The sequence below is a fragment of the Coregonus lavaretus genome, assembly GCF_964263955.1.
Source record: "Coregonus lavaretus genome assembly, chromosome: 4".
Lineage (NCBI taxonomy): Eukaryota > Metazoa > Chordata > Actinopteri > Salmoniformes > Salmonidae > Coregonus > Coregonus lavaretus.
The window spans coordinates 23,413,983-23,430,451 of NC_139991.1; the positions used below are offsets into that span (position 1 = coordinate 23,413,983).

The window sequence follows — 16,469 nt, forward strand, 5'->3', positions numbered from 1 at the left end:
TACCCCTATCCCCTCCTCTCACAGGTACCTACCCCTATCCACGCCTCTCAAAGGTACCTAGCCCTATCCCCTCCTCTCACAGGTACCTACCCCTATCCACGCCTCTCAAAGGTACCTAGCCCTATCCCCTCCTTTCACAGGTACCTAGCCCTATCCCCTCCTCTCACAGGTACCTACCCCTATCCACGCCTCTCACAGGTACCTAGCCCTATCCCCTCCTCTCACAGGTACCTAGCCCTATCCCCTCCTCTCACAGGTACCTAGCCCTATCCCCTCCTCTCACAGGTATCTAGCCCTATCCCCTCCTCTCACAGATACCTAGCTCTATCCCCTCCTCTTTTTGCAGGTATTTCCTGTTATAGGTACAAATATCCATTCCAGATCCACTTAGTGAGAAATACTACTTAGATACTACACAACCACTCGTGGTGCTAGGCAACGTTTACTCTGAATGTTAATGTTTGCTCTGAGTGTGGTTTGAGATGGTTCACAATGCTTCCTTTGAATAATAATAACAAGGTTGAGTTTGTGTCCCAAATTCTTGGATCATATTTTTTATTTTGTTACCATATACTATTCATTTATGTTGTGCATTCTGCAGGTCCATGACCTCTTTGCTAAGTGAGAACGAAGAGCGATATGTCTCCTCACCTGAGGGTGGCGATAGAGAGATGAGACACAGACAACACTCAGCACCACTGAGATCTGTGTTTGGCATCTCTGAGGACTCTGTCTTCGACATGGTCCAGAGCGGCCAGTCGCAGGGTGACATCGTACCGCTGCCCAAACGGAGTAGACAGGAGAAATACAGACCTAGCAAAATGTCAACGGACGGCAAGTTTATGATGGGTATTGTCGAGTTGGTTATAAACCTTCTCAACTCCAGATTGGCTGAGCTAATGCGAAGTGTCAGTCAGGGAACTCTAGTTCTGCTGACTGGAAGTATCTCAGCAAGTCAACAGTTTGCCCAAGAGATGCTAAGCATGGCGACTTCTAAGATGTATTCCCATGCCATAGAGCATATTGCGCTCGGCCACAAGTCTCCCCTTGAGTTAGAGAGGGAGCTTGAGGCCATCTTGGGTCCTCTGGCTGGACAGGTCATAGTCATCATCATAGATAGCATCATCAAGGCTAAAGCCAACGGAGGAAATGAGGGGAGAGCGTCCAGCCCCTTGACCTATTTTCTAACTGCCATTTCGGCAGAAATACAAAGCCTAGTGGTTCACAGATCGGCTAGCAGACCATCCACCAGACTGTCCAACAACGACCCACTGCTGAACATTTCCAAGTCAAAGGTCTTAAGATCAGTTCTGCTCAAAATGGCAGAGCTCTTTGGCCAAGGTCCAAGTGAAACCTGTCTAGTTCCACTAGTCCAGAGTCAGTCCAACAACTCCATTTGCGACTGGACTGTGAATGCAGGCACCATTCATCCAAGTACATTTCTGTCCGACAACAGAGTGACAGAAGTGTCATCCGATGTTGTGGATCTTGTACTTGAGGTTTTTTGGATAACAGGATTTTTGGATAACAGGAACCGGTCAAGGCCACAGAGTGCCTGCTCCCACAACTCAGCTAGTGGAGCAATAGATATGAGAGCTCTTGCTGGGGACTTGGTCAGACAGGTGTCTGTCAAACTCAGCCCATTTGTCTCTGAGAGTCAACTCTCCACCATGTCCATGACAGATCTGTCATCATCTTTTTCTGACTCCACCTTGAAGCAGTTGTGTTCTCGCTCTGTTGTTGCTCTGGCAACTGCCTGTCAAGCAATCAAAACAGAGCTTGAGAACCAGAGACCTACCAACCTGGCAGCCAGAGACCTACTATCGTCTCTGGTAGAGACCATTGAGGACATGGATATCTCTGACATCCTCCAGGGCCCGTCGGCCATTTTGGAGGAGGCTGCTGTGATAAAGCACCCAGAGATGTCCACCTCGACAATATAAAGTTGACATCCTCCATGGTCAACCAGTGGAGGAGTATATTGTCAAAGCTGAGCAATGCATCACTCAGGTCATTCAGGATGCAGCTGTGACATATACTGCTGCGCTGGATAAAACCGACACTTGTGGGAAACTGTCGGAAATCCTATCTGTCCATGTTTCCTCAGAGAATATTGAGGAGGCATCCTCTGATCTCTTTGGTGGAATTATTTCCGACCTGCATGAGGTATCTGAGGTCAATAAGGCCTCCATGCGTACGAAATCAGGTCGCAAAATGTTCTGGGTGGAAGTGAGTTCAGGTTCCCAGAAGATTTATACCAAAACCCTGGACAAACTAAGGAAGCTGTTCACCTCCCACCATCTCACTGAGGGAAAAAATACTCCTGTGCAAATCGAGCTTTCTGCAACTGGACTACTTGTAACTGAGGCCACTGTGCAGGAATCTCCTGTAACTGAGGCCACTTTGGCAGTGTCTCCTGTACAGAAGACAGACAGTAAGACCCTTCTAAGTCCCCAGCCTCAGCCTACCAGCTCACCCTCGACACCTGCACTAAAGGGGTAATCAAACAGGTGATCTCGGTGCTGAGGGTGGACACTTCAAAGGAAGACTGCTCCGCTTCCGTTGGGGAGAGCACGTCAAATTCATCCTTCGACTTCAACCAGAAGTTGGACTCGATAATTTCGAAATTGGAGGACCTCACCATTTCGAGTGATGTGACATCAGCCGAGATTGCCACACTCACGCGATCTCTTAGTGCAGCCAGCAGAACCTCTAACATTTCCATCCAGAGCTTTCACAGTGCTGAGTTCCGAGCTAAGGCCAAACACATTGTGAGTGAGACCATTCTCAGAGCTGCTAGCAAAGCCAGCCATTCTTTGCTACAGAGCATGCCTAGCACCACCTTCTCACACCATGCGGTTTCTACAGCCGAAGATATAGTAAATATTATCATGCAAGACCTTGAAAGTGTATCCCAGTACACTGTGGACGACGCAGACTCCTTCCCACTAGGAGAGAAAAAGCTGGAGTTCCAGCTCAAACCCAGAGTTGTCTTTGACAACTTATTGGATGCTGCTCAAACCATGTACCACAGAGTAAAGGATAGACTGAACATCTTTTTCTCTTTTCCACCAGTGTCAGTCACCACAGCCAAATATGTGCTGGACTCCGCCCCTGTGGAGACACTCAGACATTCTAAGTCCGCTGACACTGCTCTTGTTGAGGACAGGAGCCGCCCTCCGTCTGTGAGAAGTGAGAAGCCTTTGTCAAAAGTCTGTTTGGCTAAAAGGTCTAAAGCCCTTGTGTCTTCGAGTGGCTCTTCAACAGACCACCATATAATTGACACATGCAGTGAGGATGTCACTCTGCCCACCAGGAGTATGTCAGTTGTGAGCAACAACAGTTTGAAGAGAGCCTCTCCTCTCCACGGCAGTGGATTGAGTGAAAGTTGCAAACCTCTTGTGGCTCTAAAAGACGTAACAGTGGCAGTCAGCCAAGAAGGCTTTAGCAAAACTGCAAAGAAGACGCTCAGCTTGATCCTAAATGTGATCAAGTGTAGAGTGGCCAACTCTGAGAGTTCATCTGTTGGGCAGATTGCAAGTGAGGAGTGTCTGATAGCCACTAACATGTTAGACTCTGTACTGGAGAGCCTTGACCAGTTGCCTGACATGAGCGCTGCCGATGAAATCACAAGGACAGAATCCCATACCTCTATCGCAATGGACGAGACAGGTTCACGGTCAACGCTTGTGAGCCAACAAGAAATAAACATATCTGACACCAATATCATAGTGAAAACTATAATGGACACATTGAAGACGGACGACCCAGAGATGACTTCAGCAGAAGAACATCTGGATAGGCTCCTGTCAGTTGAAGCCCTTCAAGGTGCATCTGGCAACCTGATCGCAAAGGTCCATGGTCTCATTCAGGAGATAACCATAAACCGCCAGCTTCAATCCATGGTTGGCCACAGAAGCCTCTCTCAACCAGCGCTGCCTAAACCAGCCCTGAGGAAGCTGTCAAAGGACGATGCCTCAGAGCTCATTTACAACTTTGCCCAGACTTCTGTTAGGAGACTCCTGGGGCAGTGTATGGGAAGGCCTATGCCACCATCGGCTGAAATGGTTTTGGATCAGGTCATCAAGTTGATGACAGACGTGGTGATGGACAGCCTGACTTATGTGTCCAAGTCTACAATGGAGGATGGTAAGTGAAAGTACCTATTTTCATCTGCATAGGACTTAATTGTAACATGATGCTCAATACATTGCGTTTTATGATGTGAAATTCACTGGTTGTGTCCAAAATGGCACCTTCTTCCATATTTAGTGCACTACTTTTGACCAGACCCTATGGGCCCTGGTCAAAAGTAGTGCACTATAAAGTGAAGAGAATGCCATTTGGGATGCAGTGACTGACTTCAATGGCTGCGTCCTCTTCTCCCAGTTATTGTACACAGGTCGGTCACACTAGCGTGCTCTTCTCACTCAGACACCAGCAATGCCACAAGTGACATCACTCATGGTGTTGTAGCTGACCTTAATGCTACTGAGGAATTCCCTGCCAGGAGCCTTAGCCCGGCTGATGTAAAGGCTGACGGCATGGCCCGTCTTCCCTCTGCCAGAGGGGAAGAGACTAAGAAGAACAGGAAGTGGCGTTTCCTACCGAAAATGCATAAGTTTCCAAAGATCATGATTAAGGTAGGGTGCTCTGTGTTTTGAGATTACCTCTGTAAGGCAGGGCTGAAATTTACCCTACAGATTCACTACACCCCTATTGTCTCTCAGCATTAGAACAAAACTGTTGTCATTGTCTTTAGGAGGTTGAGTGAGGACGCTGTAATGCAATCCTAATACACATGGGAGAGTCCCAAATGGCACCCTATTCCCTATATAGTGCACGACTTTTTACCAGAGCTCTCTGGGCCCTTGTCAAAAGTAGTGCCTTACGTAGCGAATAGGGTGCCTTTTAGGATGCACACTCTGTATTTTACACAGGCTCAGTTGTCCTGATGTGTTTTGTCAACAGCTGTTCAAGACAAAAGGGGAACCGAAGAGACACCCTGAACAGGATGCGCTGCCTACCAAACATCTCAGAGAGACTCATATTTCACAGGGTAAGTGATAAGCATCGATAATGTCATATTGATGTATCACCCTATGACAAGCTTGTTAAAACAGTGACAACAGATACAGGCAGACCGACGGACAGACATGCAGACAGACAGGCAGACTGACAGGCAGACGGACGGGCAGACAGACATACAGGCAGACAAAAAGACAGGCAAACAGGCAGACAGACAGACGGACAGGCAGACGGACAGGCAGGCAGGCAGACAGACAGACAGACTGACGGACAGACAGACAGACAGACAGACAGGCAGACAGGCATACAGACGGACAGACAGGCAGACGGACAGACAGGCAGACAGGCAGACAGACGGACAGGCAGACGGACAGACGGACAGACACAAACACACACATTCATTTTCTGATTATGAAATGTTCTCATGACAGATGCTGAGTGTGAGGTTCCAGAGGTTCCATCCACTTCCCCACCCAAGGAGGACCTGACAACCACACCGGCCCCTGCTCCCCAGGAGTCCCAGTCCCGTAAACGCCCACTCATAGTCAGGGTGTTACACGCTCTCTCCAGAGCCATCTCCAAACCATTCACAGGAGCTTCTGGGAAGAAGAATTAGCCAAATGCCTGATTTTATTAATATGATATTTTAATCAGAGCCTTTATTTAATAAAACATTACTGCATTGATTTCTGTCTATAGTAGTCTTCATGTATGTGCAAGATAACGGTAAAGTACTTCAAACCACATAGTCAAAAGTATTCATAGTGAAGTACCGTTTATGATTATTGATTGTGGAAATACACATAATACAGAAAAGTTGTTGTCACATATAAAGACAGACATAAAGGAGAACTCCGTAGACCAGTCACATTCTCAAGCCATAACTAAATCCATGAATGGATCTCCTATAAGATGACAGGAGAACATTTGTAACACTTTCTATGAAGCCTATATCTATAATGCATACACTCAAGTCATTTACATTTTACATTTTAGTCATTTAGCAGAAGCTCTTATCCAGAGCGACTTACAGTTAGTGTGTGCATACATTTTTTTTTTCATACTGTCATACACTCATAATGACTTAACTGAGTTAAGTGTTAAGTAAAGTGCAGTTATAAACACATAATGAGGGCTTATTATGTATTTCTTGCAATAAAAAAAGAAAAATGCTACTAGTTTATTAAATATTCATGACTGCTATTGCACGGCTCATGTCCACACTTCTGTACAATAGGGGGCAGTAATGCACCATAACGTTGGATGCCAACTGCCTATAAACCCCACTGAAGAAGAAAAAGCTACTCATGTAATGCATGCTGGAAAGCAGACAAAACTAATGATTTGCAAGAGATCTAAACACGATTTATAAGCTACTGAACAACAAGTCCAAGAAATCATTGCTAACCGCGTTTGCACTTTGAACAGATTTCTCGACAATAATAATGGAAGATGTGACTGGGGCTCAGCTCATTGCAGAGGCACTAAAAGCTCAGGTGAAGTGTGTGCAATATATATAAAACAGTGTTATACTGTGTAACCGTGTTGCTAATAATATATTAGTCGCTGATCATGTCCTTGGCAGTGAGAATGTAACACTATGAGTTGTGAAAGTGTGCCATAGGTCATTGCACTGGTATAGCTAACTATTAATATTGTTGTAGAAAAACATTTAGATGTTTATGTGGAATAGTATATGTTAACACCCTTGTTGATGCATGCCAATGTGTGTGTCAATGCAAAGAAAATCTAAACTACATTGTAACAATTCATATACAATTCAGTATGAAAATGTATGCACTCACTAACTGTAAATCGCTCTGGATAAGAGCGTCTGCTAAATGACTAAAAATGTTTAAAAAAAGGTAAATATACTGTATCTACATGTAACTCTCTACAGAATGTAGAATATATGTTTGGAATAGTTGGTGTTCCAGTCATTGAAGTAGCTAAGGCAGCTCAAGCCTCAGGAATCAAGTATGTGGGAATGCGCAATGAACAAGCCATAAGCCACCTTTTTATTACTAAACCAGCTCTCCCCAAATCATGTGATATTAACTACCCGTACATAGACTACAGGAGCGTGTAGTGTGTGAGGGTCAGTTTCATAGCTTTTTTGCATTGCTAATTATGTCTGCCTGTCTGTCTGACCCTTTGTGTGTCTGTCTGCCTGTCTTCCTGTCTGTCCCTCTGTCTGTCTGTTCCTCTCCAGTCCAGGTGCGTGTCTGGTTGTGTCTGGACCGGGACTCATCCATGCACTTGGTGGAATGGCCAACGCTAACATGAACTGCTGGTATGCTAGAACTCCACAAACAGAAGACCCTACTACTCATGTTCAGTGGTCCTTTCAAAAGAAGGGATGCTATCCGCACACTGCAAAAAATGATCTGAGGACTCCAAACTATCTCAGATTGTCAGTTGATGTCATTGTGTGATACCTCTCTCTCTGTAGGCCTGTGATTGTTATTGGAGGCTCCTCCGATCAAAACCAAGAGACCACTGGGGCGTTTCAAGAGTTTCCACAGGTACCGATTGAACCATGATATTTATGACTTTTGAACATTAGGGGGTTGTTTCCCAGGACACAGATTAAGCCTAGTCATGGCCTAAAAAGCAAACTCAATAGAGAATCTCTGTCTGGGAAACTGGCCCTAGCAGTTTAATTGCTGAAAGAGGAAATAATTTGTTATTTGTGGTCCTCTTTCTCTGTCAGGTGGAGGCATGCAGATTGTACAGTAAGTTCTCTGCTAGGTCTAGCAGTCTGGATATGATCTCCTCAGTGGTAGAGAAGGTATACAGTCTACTCTGACTCCCTCTGTGTAGTCCTCTTCATATCATTTGGTATCACCTGCAATTGTCTTTTTTCTGACCTCTAATTTTCCAGCTTAGCAAGGTACCTTAACTGCTTCATAAGAGCACAGCACAGCCTTAATTGATCTGAATTTAAGGGTGTTTGGTATGTCTAAGGCAGCACGCACTAGCATGTATGGACGTCCAGGTGCTGTATACGTAGACATATCTGGGGACATGGTCAATGCTAAATTGGACAGGAGCAGAGCCAGGTTAGTGGCCATCACTGTCTTTCATCCATTTAAAATGTATACTAATGTGTTACTGTTGAATATGTATACCTCTGAATTCACATCACCGTAGTCATTTTTATTTTATCTTGTTATACCTTTTAACGTCTGAAGTGAACCAGAAATTAAATTACTTAGAAAATATAGCACTATATCAAAATATTCTCATCAGAGAATAGCAATAAGCCTCGATAGACCTTCATGGTTTATTTACATATGCAATAAAGTTGCTAGGTAACATGTTTAATGTTTGACCTATTATTTATTATTTCCTTTGTCAGAGAGGTGCCCTGTAGTCCACCTCCTCCTGTGAGTATGGCTGACCATATGGTGATCACAGAAGCACTGGCGGTCCTGAAAGGAGCCAAACGGACTTTACTCATCATTGGCAAAGGTAGGCATTGCTTTTTTAATAGCCAGATAATCTGGGGGAAACAGAACTAAAATCTTGCATAATTGCGTCAGATACTTGGATAAGGTCTGGGGAGATGTTAAGAGAAAGATACTAACGCCACTTGCGAACTCTCCACCCCCCTAAACGGAAACTCTCTGCAAGTTTCCGGCAAGTTTATGGGCCAAATGTCCCCTCCCGTTCTGAAATTGAAAAGATGCGAGCACCTGCGAAATCGGGATTTGTCCAAATGATTAGTGGTGAAAAATCAGCGTACCGGAACAAAGTTGTCACATCCCATTCTGTTGACAGACGCTACTTCCAGTTATGTTACGTGCGTCTGTCCAAGAGAGATCAATAGCCAGCTGAGACGCACTGTAACACATATAGCACTGTACCACGGTTCAGTTGAAAACTGGGCCACGTTCAGTCGACAAATGTTGTTGACATGATTTCTCATTCTACCTGTCTGAGAGGCACGTTCGTTCTACATGCTATATTTCTATCTGAACGTTGCACAACGTTTTGCTCAGCTGAATGCATCCCAGTTGTGAAGACCAGTCTGTTGAAATCCGTGTGGCAGTGCCCTCTGTCTGTGTCCCTCTGCAGGTGCAGCCCATTGAAGAGCAGAGGGGGCTCTGAAGGAGCTGGTGGAGGGGTGTGACCTGCCCTTCCTGCCCACCCCCATGGGTAAAGGGGTGCTGCCTGACGATCACCCCAACTGTGTTGCTGCTGCCCGCTCCAGGTCAGCCTCTCCTTCTCTCAGCTGGCATCATATTCATGTACAGACCATTGACTGTATAAGTAGGACCAAGAATTTCCCTGACCATTTGAACGGACCACGAAACTCCTGAAATCCCTATCTATAACTAGTCTCTCCTGGCCAGGTCATGTCAATGTAAACTGGTGTCAATCAAACAACTACACTACTCCTATAACTAGCCTCTTTTCATTACATTTTGTTTTGTCCCTGCTCTCCTCCTCCTCTCTTCCTATCCTCCTCCTCCTCTCTTCCTATCCTCCTCCTCCTCTCTTCCTCCTCCTCCTCCTCTTCCTATCCTCCTGGTTCTATGGTCTTGGTGGGGACTGCAGAGCTCTGCTCCAGTCTGATGTTGTGGTCCTACTTGGTGCCAGACTCAACTGGATCCTGCACTTTGGCCTTCCCCCCAGGTTTGACACCCAAGTAAAGGTCATCCAGCTAGGTCAAAGGTCACCAGTAGGGTTTCTTTTTTTTCCTTCTTTTTTTCGGATTCCAGATTTTCTGCTTATTCCGTTCTGATTTCTGGAATCTTCCAACAGGGATTTCTGGGAATTTGGGGAAAGTAACTGTAATTTTGCAACCCTAGTCACAGGTCATTTCATAGTGAACTACATTTAATTGTAACCAGGTATAAAGGTATTTGACTCAGTCTATTGGATTTAGTCTATCAATTATATAGCTTCTCTATAAGTCTTTGTGGTCTCTCCAAATAATGTCATGGCTGTCTTAGTGCTGTACAGTACATCTATATTTAAGCAATAAGGCCCGAGGGGGTGTGGTATATGGCCAATATACCACGTCTAGGGGCTGTTCTTAAGCACGATGCAACGCAGAGTGCCTTGACGATACAGCCCTTAGCCGTGGTATATTGGCCCTATACCACAAACCCCAGAGGTGCCTTATTGCTATTATAAACTGGTTACCAACGTAATTTGAACAGTCAAAATAAATTTCAAATCAAATCAAATCAAATTTTATTGGCCACATGCGCCGTAATACAACAGGTGCAGACATTACAGTGAAATGCTTACTTACAGCCCTTAACCAACAGTGCATTTATTTTAAACAAAAAAGTAAAAATAAAACAACAACAAAAAAAGTGTTGCGAAAAAAAGAGCAGAAGTAAAATAAAATAACAGTAGGGAGGCTATATATACAGGGGGGTACCGGTGCAGAGTCAATGTGCGGGGGCACCGGCTAGTTGAGGTAGTTGAAGTAATATGTACATGTGGGTAGAGTTAAAGTGACTATGCATAAATAATTAACAGAGTAGCAGCAGCGTAAAAGGATGGGGTGGGGGGGCAGTGCAAATAGTCCGGGTAGCCATGATTAGCTGTTCAGGAGTCTTAAGGCTTGGGGGTAGAAGCTGTTGAGAAGTCTTTTGGACCTAGACTTGGCACTCCGGTACCGCTTGCAGTCTATGACTAGGGTGGCTGGAGTCTTTGACAATTTTGAGGGCCTTCCTCTGACACCGCCTGGTATAGAGGTCCTGGATGGCAGGAAACTTGGCCCCAGTGATGTACTGGGCCGTACACACTACCCTCTTTAGTGCCTTGCGGTCGGAGGCCAAGCAGTTGCCATACCAGGCGGTGATGCAACCAGTCAGGATGCTCTCGATGGTGCAGCTGTATAATTTTTTGAGGATCTGAGGACCCATGCCAAATCTTTTCAATCTCCTGAGGGGGAATAGGCTTTGTCGTGCCCTCTTCACGACTGTCTTGGTGTGTTTGGACCATGATAGTTCGTTGGTGATGTGGACACCAAGGAACTTGAAGCTCTCAACCTGTTCCACTACAGCCCCGTCGATGAGAATGGGGGCGTGCTCAGTCCTCTTTTTTTTCCTGTAGTCCACAATCATCTCCTTTGTCTTGGTCACGTTGAGGGAGAGGTTGTTATCCTGGCACAACACGGCCAGGTCTCTGACCTCCTCCCTCAACGTGACCCATGTTATACGGTCAGATATACCACAGCTTTCAGCCAATCAGCATTCAGGGCTCGAGTCACCCGGTTTATAAAAGGGAACGTGTGTGTGTCAGCCTTAGCATTATGTGGTGGTGCCTGGTTATTTCTGTTGTGTTTAGCTTGAGGTTTGGCCACTCCTCCAGCTGCTGTTACATGTGTCACGCACGGCGCTCTTCCTGTCGTGTCGTTGCTGGTATGTTGTAGTAACGTTCCACATACGTTATTTATGTCAAGGTCAATGTCAAGGTTGATCTGTGTGCTGAGGAGATGGGGAACAACGTGCAACCTGCTGCTGCTCTCCTGGGGGACATCAATACTATTGTCAAGCAGGTAACACAACACAGTCCTGGGGGACTGGAGATCCTGGTTTGAATCCAGGCTCTGTCGTAGCCGGCCGCGACCGGGAGACCCATGGGGCGGCGCACAATTGGACCAGCGTCGCCTAGGGTAGTGGAGGGAATGGCCGGCTCAGTTCGTAGAGCATGGTGTTTGCAACGCCAGGGTTGTGGGTTCGATTCCCACGGGGGGTATGAAAAAAAAAAAGTTACGTATGCACTAACTGTAAGTCGCTCTGGATAAGAGCGTCTGCTAAATGACTTAAACATGTTAAATGTAGAGGGCCCCGTAAACAGTTCCACAAACGTCAGCATGAGTGCGCTGACTGTGGAAGCACTAATCACTGGACCAAAGCTCACTGTCAGATGCACCAGCTGTGCGTCAAGTGCTTTTCTCCGGGCCACATGAGCTTTGACTGTAGTGAGGCTGGGCAGCGACAGAACCCTGGATGTGGACAGACTGGCAGGTCTCAGGAAAACTAGAAAGCCTCCGTTCTGAGGAGGGCAATGTGGGGCATTCTTATTTTTCCTCCACTGATGATGATATCCAATCTGTTTATTCTTACTTTTGTGAGTCAGTACCCAAGAACAACACAGTCATTTTTCAGAACACAATGAGAATTAATCAGAAAGACAGTTTGTTTTACACCACTGTGCTAGTACAGGATAAAGTTGAGCTGAAGGGGATGTTAGATAGTGGGTCCATGGCTACTACTCTGCGCGCAGATATTGTACCTCGGTTGAGGGAGGCAGGAGTGGTAGAGGGGAACTTTCTAGCTCCTTCAGACATTATCCTGGTGGATTGTGGTGGGAACAAACTAGCCCAGTGGGCATGTGTGACTTAAAAATGCAACTTTATGGCTTCTGTTATGTAGTCCCAGTGCTTATTGTTGATGGGCAGGTTGATGAACTCATTGTGGGAACTAATGTGTTGAAGTCTCTGATTAGACAGTGAGTTTCTATGTGCTCACGCAGGTGCCCGAGAGCTGTGGCTGCACCAAGGGCTAAGCTATTGTGTGTTGTCTCTTCGTGTACAGGTATGTCATTTATTTTGTCAGAATTATGTTGTATATCATTTTACTTGTATTGTATAGTGTGTTGTTAGGCACGGAATGTGTGCATGCAGCACCTGTTCTCTTTTGCCTGACCTTCAACTAGCAAGGTGCCCGAGAGCTGTGGCTGCACCAAGAGCTAACATATTGTGTGTTGTCTCTTCGTGTGCAGGTCGAATAAAAATTATCCAACCATCAGAATTCCAGTTGTGGCAGTGTCCTAATTACGTGACCTGCCGACTGGTCAGCTCAAGCCGACCGCCGGAGCTGTGCATGTGGATGAGGTGCACGACCTGCGCATGTGAATTTGTTGATGGCTTACTGTAAGTGAATATATACTGTAAACAGTGAAAGTGAATGTAGCATATTCATTAGATACAGGTATTCGTGCTTATTTGTATGTTTTGGATGAATTTGTTTATTGCATTAATTTTTGGGGGTATTTAAATGCACTAAATTACATTGTATTTTAGTGCTCTGTTGAGCCATGGAAGATTCTCAAATCCATAAGACGTGTTATGCTGGGGATTTTAGTGTGGGTAGAGGGAGGGGTGTCCTTCCATTTACACCAATTGTACAGTCAGCTCCTGGGAGTAGAGCGTTTGCTAGTCCTGAGTTTGCAAGCACTGGGAGGGGTAGGCTGTTTGTTCCACCTGACCAGGGTATCCCACCTCTGTCTTTTGAAGTACCATCATCCACAGTACTCGGTGATAATGGGATGCCTCCGAGTCAGCTTAGTGACCTTATTAAGCAGATTGGTTCAGAGATAGGAGAATCTATCAGAGTGAGTTTACTGCAGCCTGGGGTTTCAAGTCTTTCTCCTGCCCGTCCCCCTCACCAACCCCAGCAGTTTCCCCTGCCTGAGCAGTGTGGGTCAACCTTTATTGATGCGTCCAAGCTGAATCTGGTTGTGAAGTCAGATGTTAGTGCTCCACCTCTTTTTAGGGGTGATGGCTCAGATAAGTACTCTGTCCTGGAGTGGGAGGAGTTAATGGAAGTCTACCTAGAGAAGAGGGGTTACACTGGGTCTGGGAATGTTGGGGAGGTGATGTCTAGGCTCATGGGGAGGGCACGGGATGTGACCAAAGTCTGGAAGCGTAACAACCTTGTTGTCACAGATGTTAAGGCGGTGTTCAGTGTTTTCAAGCAACACTTTGGGGATACTGTCTGCTCAGGTATGCCATTAGCTGATTTCTATTCAATCAAACCATAAGCCAATGAGGGTCCAATAGATTTCTGGATTAGGCTTAACAAAGCTGCAGAGGCAGCCGAACAGTACCTTGTGAGTGAGGGCAGGACCTTACCCAATCAGTGCTCAGAGTTGGCAGTCATGTTTGTACGCAACTGTCCTGATAAAGAGTTGGCCCAAGTGTTCAAGAGCAAACCCATTCGTGACTGGACAGCCAGTGAGGTACAGGATCGGTTGGATGACCTGTTAAGGGAACGTAAAGCATGTAGAACACAACTTTCACAGCAGGTTGCTGCTGTTTTTGACTGCCCTCAGGAGGGAGTGGGTCCTGTGAAAAGACCTAATGTGTCATCTTTTTCTCAATGTGGCCGTGAACCAGACCTGGCACCATCTGTATCTGAGGGTGGGACATTAAAGAAAGTTTTGACTTTGTTAGAGAAGGCTCTGGTCAGCAATACTCAGTCTGTGAGTGGTGCAGTGGTCTAAGGCACTACATCGCAGTGCTAGCTGTGCCACTAGAGATCCTGGTTCGAATCCAGGCTCTGTCGTAGCCGGCCGCGACCGGGAGACCCATGGGGCGGCGCACAATTGGACCAGCGTCGTGGAGGGAATGGCCGGCTCAGTTCGTAGAGCATGGTGTTTGCAACGCCAGGGTTGTGGGTTTGATTCCCACGGGGGGTATGAAAAAATTTAATAACGTATGCACTAACTGTAAGTCGCTCTGGATAAGAGCGTCTGCTAAATGAGGGCAATGTGGGGCATTCTTATTTTTCCTCCACTGATGATGATATCCAATCTGTTTATTCTTACTTTTGTGAGTCAGTACCCAAGAACAACACAGTCATTTTTCAGAACACAATCAGAATGACAGTTTGTTTTACACCACTGTGCTAGTACAGGATAAAGTTGAGCTGAAGGGGATGTTAGATAGTGGGTCCATGGCTACTACTCTGCGCGCAGATATTGTTCCTCGGTTGAGGGAGGCAGGAGTGGTAGAGGGGAACTTTCTAGCTCCTTCAGACATCATCCTGGTGGGTTGTGGTGGGAACAAACTAGCCCAGTGGGCATGTGTGACTTAAAAATTCAACTTTATGGCTTCTGTTATGTAGTCCCAGTGCTTATTGTTGATGGGCAGGTTGATGAACTCATTGTGGGAACTAATGTGTTGAAGTCTCTGGTTAGACAGTTCAAATCAAATGACAGCTACTGGCGGGTGGCGGGTACACCAGGTTCCTCTAGCCAGTGTGATGTCAAATCTGGAGAGATGGAGAGGAGACTCCATCCCAGATAAAGTGGGCACCATTAAGTTGAAGATAGCAGTAACGCTCCAACCCATGAGTGAGCATCTGGTGTGGGGCCGCCTACCGCCAAAGACAAAACTCTCTGTGGGCAGTACTGTTGTTGTCGAGCCCAGCACGTCTCGTTGTGTGAATCGACACATACTAGTGGGGAGAGTAGTTACGCCTCTGTGGGGGGATGGATGGCTCCCTGTGAAGATTGTGAATCCAACAACATCGGCAGTTACCCTGAGACGAAATGCTAAAGTGGCGGATGTGTACCCTTGCATTGCATTGGAGTATTTTAATGATGTCAAGCAGCAAGCAGCTCATCAGAATGTGGCAAAGGCTCAATGTGACAGATCACATGGCAGTCTGACAGCTAAGAGTTCAGTTGGTGGCAGTGTAGATAATGGCAACAGTACACTGAGGAATCTTGGACTTCAAGGCCTGTCTGTTGAGGAGTGTCCAGTTTCACAGTTCTGGAAAGATAAACTTGTCAACTTAATTGGGAAGTATGACACAGTGTTCTCTAGACATAGCCTAGATTGTGGCGAGGCAAAGGAGTTCTGCCTTCGCATACGGCTGACTGATGACCGCCCATTTCGATGACCTTATCGTAGGCTGTCTCCAGCTCATTACCAAAAACTCAGGGAAACACTGGATGATATGGAGGAAAAGGAAATCGTCAGAAAATCCAGCAGCGAGTATGCCTCACCATTGGTGCTGGTATGGAAAAAGAATGGGGACTTGCGCCTATGTACTGACTTCAGGTGGTTAAATGCCCGCACAGTAAAGGATGCTCATCCCCTGCCTCATCAGGCTGATGTACTGGCCGCACTGGGAGGTAATGCCTTCTTCAGCACAATGGATTTGACGTCAGGGTATTACAACGTGCCACTGCATGAAGAGGACAAGAAATACACTGCCTTTTCCTCCCCTTTAGGTCTGCACGAGTACAATCGGTTACCTCAGGGCCTCTGCAACAGCCCGGCTACTTTTATGAGAATGATGCTGACCATCTTTGGTGACCAAAACGTTCTAAGTCTCCTTTGTTACTTGGATGATCTGATGGTTTTTGCTAAGACGGAGGAAGAGAGTCTGCAGAGACTTGAGATGGTTTTTCAGCGGTTGCAGGCGCACAACCTTAAACTGTCTCCGTCTAAGTGCAAGTTTCTGAGGAGGTCTGTAAAGTTTTTGGGCCACATCATTTCTCAGGAGGGTGTAGCCACTGACCCTGCTAAAGTTCAAACCATTTTGAATGTGACTGAGAGTGAAGCTGAGAGTGAAGCTGATGGTGTCACACCGTCTCCTATCAAAATAGGTTCTTTCCTTGGTATGGTAGTATACTATTAGCACTACATTGAGAATTGTTCCATGGTTGCTAGGCCATTG

General features: G+C 46.2%; 1 pseudogene across 1 annotated transcript; it reads left to right on the top strand.

Moving 5' to 3' along the window:
- The first annotated feature begins 451 nt into the window (after positions 1-451).
- LOC311128593 (2-hydroxyacyl-CoA lyase 1-like) lies at positions 452-11,593 on the top strand (annotated as a pseudogene). Its single transcript has 9 exons — positions 452-459; positions 7,241-7,321; positions 7,481-7,553; positions 7,742-7,819; positions 7,996-8,090; positions 8,390-8,502; positions 9,109-9,244; positions 9,592-9,697; positions 11,468-11,593. The product of its transcript is annotated as a 2-hydroxyacyl-CoA lyase 1-like (transcript).
- Positions 11,594-16,469: the final 4,876 nt, after the last annotated feature.